Source organism: Bos javanicus, chromosome 9 (genome assembly GCF_032452875.1).
Source record: "Bos javanicus breed banteng chromosome 9, ARS-OSU_banteng_1.0, whole genome shotgun sequence".
Lineage (NCBI taxonomy): Eukaryota > Metazoa > Chordata > Mammalia > Artiodactyla > Bovidae > Bos > Bos javanicus.
In genome coordinates, this window is record NC_083876.1 from 85519183 (window position 1) to 85528729 (window position 9547).

A 9547-nucleotide genomic window follows, 5' to 3' on the forward strand; every position below is an offset into this window, starting at 1 on the left:
TATTTCCTAACAGAGCCAAGTGGAAGCTTTTATTGCCTAAGAAATACCATGTTCTAGGGCATTTCCAAAAAGAAGCCCTAAGAAAAAAGTGGTGAGGGAAGTAGTGAGCAATGGTCACATCACACATTCCCAAAAGATTGAGGAAGAAGGCAATAAGGAATTTTCTTGTTTGTTTTTTGTCTTATTTTGGTTTATTTTTTAATCAAGAGCCAGTACAAACCTTTCCCCAGGGGAGAATTGAATTATTATTAAAAGAAGAAAGAATAAATATTCAGAGAACAACACATAGCAAATGCATTCTCAAAACTTGTAGCTCTTTTGGGGTATAACATTGAGAATTCAAAATCCACTCCCACCTCATTCAGGCACTTTGTGTGTGGGGGTAGGGAGAATGTGCCTATATTTTTTTAATAAAAGAAACAATTGCTATTTTGGCTTTGTAACTTGGTTTTCCACAAATCGGTCACCAACTTGGTGTAATGTACCCCTTAGAACACTTGCAACATTTTCAACTGCATCAAGTTAAAAAGAATAGTTTATTAAAGCAGTCACATTCCCCCACAATTCTCAGAGGGAGATTCATTTGTTCTCTAAAGCACCTCCATATAATTTGTAGCTGTGTGTTTCCTAAGGAGAAGATATACAAAGGACACGGTGTGAAAATATGCTTCCTATTTAAGCTGGGAAGTGTTGATAGAACTATCATCTTGGGCACGTGAAAAGCAAACAAACATTGTCTTTTCCTACCTTCTGTCCTTTTAAACTAATCTGTACAAAGTCCACAATTAGGATCCGATATTTTATATACTGAGAAAACATAGAGTGTGGTTAATACAAAATTTAAGAATTGACCTAGCACACAGCTTGGCTCACAGTGAATGTTTGATGAATAATGGAATGAATGAATGAATGAGCAAGCCAGGAAGACAGCTTTGAGAAAGCTCACAGACTGAAAAACTAAATTTGCATTCAGGTTGGAGAGCAATGGATGGGCAGCTTTGCTGAATGCATAACTGGTGGCGTAATTTCTATGAGGAGAGGAGCCACTGCTCATAATAAGTGCTAAGTGCAAAGACAGTGGGTGTGAGCGTGTGCCTGTGTGTGTGTGTGCGCGCATGTGTGTGCGCCATGGGCGCACTCCTAGAAGAGACTCAGAGGAGCCGGGGGTAGCATTTTGGAGCTACTGTGCAAACAGTTCATGTGCAAACAGTCTGCACAATCACAAGCAAGGAGCTCAGTGCTTCCTGGAGGCACCAAGGTTCCATAGGAAAAGCATAGACAGGGTTCGAAACCAGGGAGATAAGACCACCAATCTGTGACTTACCAGTCATTTGACCTTGACCTCCCTAAACCTCAGTAAACTCATCCTTCAAGTGGTGAGAATAACATTTACCTCTCCAGGGTGTTACTTAGAAACTGAGGTGGTGATAGCAAACATTTGCATGGCATTAATTATGTGCCAGGCACTGTTCAAAGTATTTAATATAGTCTCCTCATTTAAACCTTACAAAAGCCATATGAGACCAAAATCTCCCCTCACAAATGAGGAAAACTAAGGCAGAAAGAGGTTAAGCAATTGCCTAAAGTGTATGGCATAGGGTGTACTGTGCACAGTAGGTTCTCAATGGATTATAATTGACGTTATTTATTTTCACAGTGCTAAGTGCTTCACTTAGATTTCTTTGGAAGGAATGATGCTAAAGCTGAAACTCCAGTACTTTGGCCACCTCATGCGAAGAGTTGACTCATTGGAAAAGACTCTGATGCTGGGAGGGATTGGGGGCAGGAGGAAAAGGGACGACAGAGGATGAGATGGCTGGATGGCATCACCGACTCGATGGAAGTGAGTTTGAGTGAACTCTGGGAGTTGGTGATGGACAGGGAGGCCTGGTGTGCTGCGATTCATGGGGTCACAAAGAGTTGGACACGACTGAGCGACTGAACTGAACTGAAGTGCTTCACATTCATTTCCTCAGTTGGGCCTTAGAACAATGCCAGGCATATAGCAGGCATTTGATAAATATTTGTTAAATGTATGAGTGAATCTTCACAGTATAGAAGAATTCACTGAGGCTTAGATAAGAAAGTCATTTGCCCAAAATTACATGCCAGAATATGCCACCAGGTTGATGCTTTTGAACTGTGGGTAGAAAAGACTCTTGAGAGTCACTTGGCCTGCAAGGAGGTCAAACCAGTCAATCCCAAAGGAAATCAGTCCTGAATATTCATTGGAAGGACTGATGCTGAAGCTGAAACTCCAATACTTTGGCCACCTGTTGCTAAGAGCCAACTCATTGGAAAAGGCCCTGATGCTGGAAAAGACTAAAGGCAAAAGGAAAAGCGGGAGGCAAAGGATGAGATGGTTAGATAGCATTACCAACTCAGTGGACATAAATCTGAGCAAACTCTGGGAAATAGTGAAAGACAGGGAAGCCTGGAGACCTGCGGTTTACAGAGTCAGACACAGCTTAGCAACTGAATAACAACTACAACAAACCTAACCCCCGAGTCTGTGCTCTTAACCATGCCAGGCACATATGGTTTATGCCTCCACCTCCTGGGTCACTGGGAAGAAAGGCCCAGGGAGTGCAAAGGACACCACACCTGGACGCCTCAGGACCGTCAGAACTGTAGCTCAGACAGATCACCTTCGTATTTGTTCAGAGAACATGGAATCCACAGTCTTTTCTTTCTCTTGCTCTGTCTTTTTTATTCCACCCATGACTGCAAGGAGATCCAACCAGTCCATTCTAAAGGGGATCAGTCCTGGGTGTTCATTGGAAGGAATGATGCTAAAGCTGAAACTCCAATACTTTGGCTATCTCATGGGAAGAGTTGACTCATTGGAAAAGACTCTGATGCTGGGAGGGATTGGGGGCAGGAGGAGAAGGGGACGACAGAGGATGAGATGGCTGGATGGAATCACTGACTCAATGGATGTGAGTCTGAGTGAACTCCGGGAGTTGGTGATGGACAGGGAGGTCTAGCATGCTGCAATTCATGGGGTCGCAAAGAGTCGGACACTACTGAGTGACTGAACTGAACTGAACTGATGATATCTGCCTCAGCCTCTAAAAAATCTTTACTCTGTGATCCCCAGTTTCTCATTCTGGCTAGCAGAGGGGAAAATTTTAAAAATCATACTCCAAACTGTCCATCATTTAGCTAAGACTTCTTGAGGGTTCTTAAGTAATCAGCCATTTGAGGCTTAGGATTGTATTTGAGGGTAACAGGGCTGTAATGAGCTGGGTGAATAAGTATGTGATCCATTTTAATACAGTTCTCACAGGCTGCAAATAACAAGGTCCAAAAAAATCTAAGTCTTAAAAGAAAACCAGTTTGAAAAAGGAATGATTGAGAAAAAATCAGAGTATTATACATTGGTTCACCTGTAATTGAACATTAATTGTGAATTAATTAACTTTACATGCATCATTTCTGTAATATTGATAAGGGGACTGAGCTTCCAGAAACTATTTCTTTGATTTAGAATGAAAGAATAGTGGGTCTTAGCTTCCAGCTTGGTGAACTAATTACTGAATGCTGTCTTTCTTAGTATTTCAATACCTTGAGGTGATTAAGCATGGATCAAAGCTAAAATTAAAAAGAAAAGCCCATTACCAAATACTAAACAGCTCCAGTAACTTCATGTCTGCCTCTGAAGGACATTCGTGTCTTGTTATGACAAGGAATTATTCATAATGTGTGCCTAGCATATAGATGACATCCTTTATTTGAAACAATAAAAGAGTCATCCTTACTAGCTGATGGAAATAAATAGGCAGGCAACATTTAAAGGGAAGGGGGAAAAAATGACCAACCAGTAGGCTTCTGTAATAATTGCTTGTCACCGTAACATCAAGTAGTTCATCCTTTTAGGAACCGTTATGCGGCTAAGCCATTATGTTCTCTGGATGGAAAAAACGCAGTAATTCATAGAAAAGCGATGACAGGATTCTGCTGGTTTACCTAATAGTATTGAGTAGACAGGAGAATTACGGTTTGTAAGCAAAGAGTGGTTCTATATTTGGAATTGTTCTGTTGTCTTTTTACCCAATCAGAATTTTTCTCATTTAAAAAATATCAATACCCTTAAAAAAATATCAAAGAGACTGCCACCACTGTTTTGATCTGACTATAAAAGTGCACAGCTCCCAGATTCATTCCCAATTACTTTCTTACTGAAACCTCTGATGTTGTTGGGAGGGAACAGGGAAGAGATGCTAGGCTTTAGTGCCCCTTGCTGGTCAACCTGAAGAAAATCTGAGCATCAGGATTGCCAGAGCCCAGGTTTTAATAAATGGTGTGACATGTTTTATTCAATGACTCAGAAGCCAAATCGATTGAACCTGAACATTTGTAGCCAGGCTTAACAAGTGTTCTAAGGATGAAATGATGCGTTTGGAAATACACATATGCTTTTAGAGAGGAAAGAGTTCAATATAAAGACAAACCACATGTTAAATCTTAGCCTAACCTCAAAATAAATCTAGGTAAATATATTCCTGTGAATGCACACTTAAGATGTAACAAACTCTTCCTAACCCCAAAGTATGATTTTTGCTTGATTACGCCTACAAAAGGGCTTCCCTGGTGGTTCAGATGGTAAAAAACCCACTTGCAATGTGGGAGATGTGGGTTCAATCCCTGGGTTGGGAAGACCTCCTGGAGGAGGGCATGGCAACCCACTCCAGTATTCTTTCTTGGAGAATCCACGTGGACAGAAGGGCTACGGTCCATGGGGTCACAAAGAGTCAGACATGACTGAGCAACTAAGAACACAGATGTCTACAAAAATGTGAGTGGTGTGACTTTTCTGGCAGTCCAGTGGTTAAAACTTCACACTTCCAACACAGGGAGCCACAGGTTTGAACCCTGATGGGAGAACTAAGATCCCACATGCTGCTCAGTATGGCCTAATAAAAAACAAAAAATGTGAAGGACTTTTCAAACCATAAGGGAAAGAATAGATACCCCAAAAATTCCTAGCAGAATTCTCAAGTTAATTTCCAAAAATGTCCGCAGTATGTAAGACAAATCCTAACAAGTATGAAAGGAGAAATTAACAATAACACAATAATAGTGGGAGACTTTAATACCCCACTCACAGTTATGGATAGATCAACTAAACAGAAAATTAACAAGGAAAAAAAAAAAAACACATGTATCTATAAAGTTCACTAAAGCAAAGCACAGTAAAATGAGGTATGGCAATAAAAGGCGTTAAATTTATCAAATAAAAAAAAAAAAAAACCATCATAAAGATGCTCCCTGGAAACAATACAAGAGCAAGAGCAAAGTGAGAATTTCAACAAAGAAATAGAAATATAAGAAAATACCAAACAGAAACTAGGAAGCTGAAGAGTACAATAACTAACTTGAAAATTTTACTACAGGGATTCAAGAGCAAACAGGAAGATCAGTGCCCACAGTCACAAGCAAAGTTCAAACTTGAACCCAGCTCTTCTGACCTTAAACCTAAGGCACATCCCACTCTAGTACAATGTTAACCACAGGATGAATGACCTTCTCTACCGCCCCACGGGCTTCCCAGGTGGCGCTAACGGTAAAGAATTCGCCTTCAGTGCAGGAGACGCAAGAGACTAGAGTTCCATCCCTGGGTCAAGAAGATCCCCTAGAGAAGGAAATGGCAACCCACTCCAATATTCTTCCCTGGAAAACTCCATAGGCAGAGGAACCTGGCAGGCTACAGAAAAAAATAAATAAATAAATAAAATAAAATAAAATATATTCTATTCCCTATGAGCTAAAAAAGGACAAGATAATGACAATTTCTTCTTTTATTTTTTGGTTATGAACTCAAACAGATGATAAGTTAGATAAATAAACTATATTCATTTTAATAGCACATATTAGTGATAAAAAAAAAATTTCCAAAAATGATACAAAAACTTCTATCTACAGAGGAATTATTGTTTAGACACTAAGTCGTGTCAAACTGTTTTATGGCCCCATGGTCTGTAGTCTGTCAGGCTCCTCTGACCATCGGATTTTTCAGGCAAGAATACTGGAGTGGGTTGCCATTTCCTTCCCCAGAGGATCTTCCTGACCCAGGAATCAAACCCACGTCTCCTGCATTGGCAGGAGGGTTCTTTACTGCTGAGCCACCAGGGAAGCCAATGTATTACTATCTACAGTAATACCTTAGATCATTGATACTATCATTTTACTTTCAGTTCAGTTCAGTTGCTCAGTCATATCCGACTCTTTGCAACCCCATGGACTGCAGCATGCCAGGCCTCCCTGTCAATCTCCAACTCCTAGAGTTTACTCAAACTCATGTCCATCCAGTCGGTGATGCCATCCAATCATCTCATCCTCTGTTGTCCCCTTCTCCTCCTGCCTTCAATCTTTCCCAGCATCAGGGTCTTTTCCAGTGAGTCAGTTCTTTGCATCAGGTGGCCAAAGTATTGGAGCTTCAGCTTCAGCATCAGTCCTTCCAATGAATATTCAAGACTGATTCCCTTTCGGATGGACTGGTTGGATCTCTTTGTATTCCAAGGGACTCTCAAGAATCTTTTCCAACACCACAGTTCAAAAGCATCGATTCTTCAGCACTCAGCTTTCTTGATAGTCCAACTCTCACATCCATACACGACTACTAGAAAAACCATAGTTTTGACTAGATGGACCTTTGTTGGCAAAGTAATGTCTCTGCTTTTTAATATGCTGTCTAGATTGGTCATAACTTTTACTTTATGTCTAGGTTGTCATAATTTCACTTTAATTATACTGTAATTTTAACAAAAGGATTATGGCTTTTTAACTGTTTACCTTTTTTAGGATGTGACATTACTTTTGTAATTTGGGGGGATAGCACCATGTAGCTTGTGGGATCCAAACTGCTTCCTCCCTTAGCACAGAGTCCTAACCTGTGGACTGCCAGGGAATTCCTTATTTTTATAATTTAAAAACAACATCCATAACATGACTACACTTAAGCTGTCCATCATACCTAATTAATTCTTAGGATTCTATAGTGAACCATCAGATCAAATCTATCAATCTTATTTGAAACCAGAGTTCAGCTTGGAATTAGATCTCCTCCCTGACAAGATACCCATCAAGAACTTGGATTAAGCTCTTTCAGCCATCTTGGACCCTGTGGAGGCCTGCTGGGAACAGGACTTCTAAAACGACAAATATGTCTGGAAGGCTGTGGTCCAAGGCCATTTTTGCTGGCTATAAATGGGGTCTATGGAACCAGAGGGAACACACTGCTCTCCTGAAAAGTCAAGATGTATATGCTCGAGATAAAAGTTAATTCTATCTAGGCAAGAGATGTGCTTATGTGTACAAAGCAAAGAACAACACAGTAACTCCTGGTGGAAAACCTACCAAAACCAGAGTAATCTGGGGAAAGATAAATCGAGCTCATGGAAATAGTGGCATGGTTCGTGCCAAATTCCAAAGCAACCTTCCCACTAAGGCCATTGGACACAAAATCCTTGTGATGCTGTGCCCTTTGAGGATTTAAACATATTGAAAATAAATAAAAGTGTGGATTTGTCCTGTTTAAAGAAAAAAAAATGAAGAAGAACTTGGATTAACAAGATCCAGCTCTTGGGGCTGGAAAAAGTCTGTTCAGGCAAAGTAATGCTGAGGCATACAGGTACCAGCACACAGCATATTTGCAGGTCAACCCCAGATGCCTCAGTGAGCAGATAAATCCTGGCAAGGCACCAGAGAAAGATGACCCTTCAAAAACATAGAGAACTTCAAGGGACCCACAATATCCAAAGCAATCCTGAAAAATAAGAACAAAGTTGGAGTATTCACACTTCTCAATTTCCAAACTTAACTACAAAGCTACAATTATCAGTGAGCGTTGGACCATAAACAAAGCTGAGCACCAAAGAATTGATGTTTTTGAACTGTGGTGTTGGAGAAGACTCTCGAGAGTCCCTTGGACAGCAGGACCAAACCAGTCAATCATAAAGGGAATAACTCCTGAATATTCATTGGAAGGACTGATGCTAAAGCTGAAGCTCCAATACTTTGGCCACCTGATGTGAATAACTGACTCATTGGAAACGACCCAGATGCTGGGAAAGATTGAAGGCAGGAGAAGAAGGGGATGACAGTGGATGAGATGGTTGGATGGCGTCAGTGACTTGATGGACATGAGTTTGAGCAAGCTTTGGGAGTTAGTGATGGACAGGGAAGCCTGGCGCACTGCAGTCCATGGGGTGACAAAGAGTCAGACACAACTTAGTGACTGAACAACAACAATAATAGCAATGGTACTGGCATAAAAACAGACATATAGATCAATGGAATAGAAGTGATAGTCCAGAAATAAATTTTTAATCTATGATTGATTTTTAATAAAATTCCTAAGACAATTCAATGGAGAAATGAATAGTCTTTCCACAAATAATGCTGAGATAACTGGATATCCACATGCACAAAAATGAACTTGAACCCTTACATCATCCCATATACAAAATTAAATCAACAGTGATCAAAGACCTAAATGGTAAAAGACCTAAAATGGTGAAGCTGTTAGAACAACACATATGAGTAAATCTTCATGTCCTTAGAAATGGCAGTGGTTTCTTAAATAAGACACCAAAAGCATAAGAAACAAAAGAAAAATTAGATAAACTGGACATGCATCAGAATGAAAACTTTTGTGCTTCCAAGGATACCATCAAGAAAGTGAAGAGAGAATGTACAGAATGAACAAAGTTTGGCAAATCTTATGTCTGATAAGGAACTTGTATCCAGAACATATAAAGAATAATTGCAACTCAACAATAAAACGTCAAATTAAAAATTAACGGCTAAAAAACTTATTGCTGATTAAAAAAAGGCAAAAGATCTGAACAAACATTTCTCCAAAAAAGGTACACGAACGGCCATAAACACCTGAAAAGACTTACCATTACCCATTATTAAGGAAGCGCAAACCCAAACCACAGTGAACCACCACTTTATACTCACTGTTGCTGTTGTTTAGTCACTAAGTTGTGTCCGACTCCTTGCAACCCCTTCTCCTCCTGCCCTCAATCTCTCCCAGCATCAGGGTCTGTTCCAATGAGTCGGCTCTTCGCATCAGGTGGCCAAAGTATTGGAGCTTCAGCTTCAGCATCAGTCCTTCCAATGAATATTCAGAGCTGATTATAGCCACTACGATGGCCATAATAAAAAAGACAGACAATTACAAATGGTGACAAGGATATGAAGAATTCGGAACCCTCATTCCTTGCTAGTGAGAAGGTGAAATGTGTAGACCTTTCAGACAACAGTTAGTTCCTAAAATGTTCTACATAGAGTTCCCATATGACCCATAAATTTTACTCCAAGATACATTTGCCCAAGATAAATGAAAACATGTTTGCACAAAAATTTATACATGAATGTCCATAGCAGCATTACTCATTAACAGTCAAAAGGTTGAAATAACCCAAATGTCCATCAAAATGGATAAACAAAATGTAGTTTAGCCACACAGTTGAGTATTATTTGTCGTCAAAAAAGGAATGAGGTACTGATATATCTTAAAACATGGATTAAACCTTGA

At 40.0% G+C, this 9547-nt stretch overlaps 1 pseudogene; it reads left to right on the forward strand.

Moving 5' to 3' along the window:
• The first annotated feature begins 5913 nt into the window (after nt 1-5913).
• Nucleotides 5914-7531, forward strand: LOC133254138 (large ribosomal subunit protein eL33-like; annotated as a pseudogene).
• Nucleotides 7532-9547: the final 2016 nt, after the last annotated feature.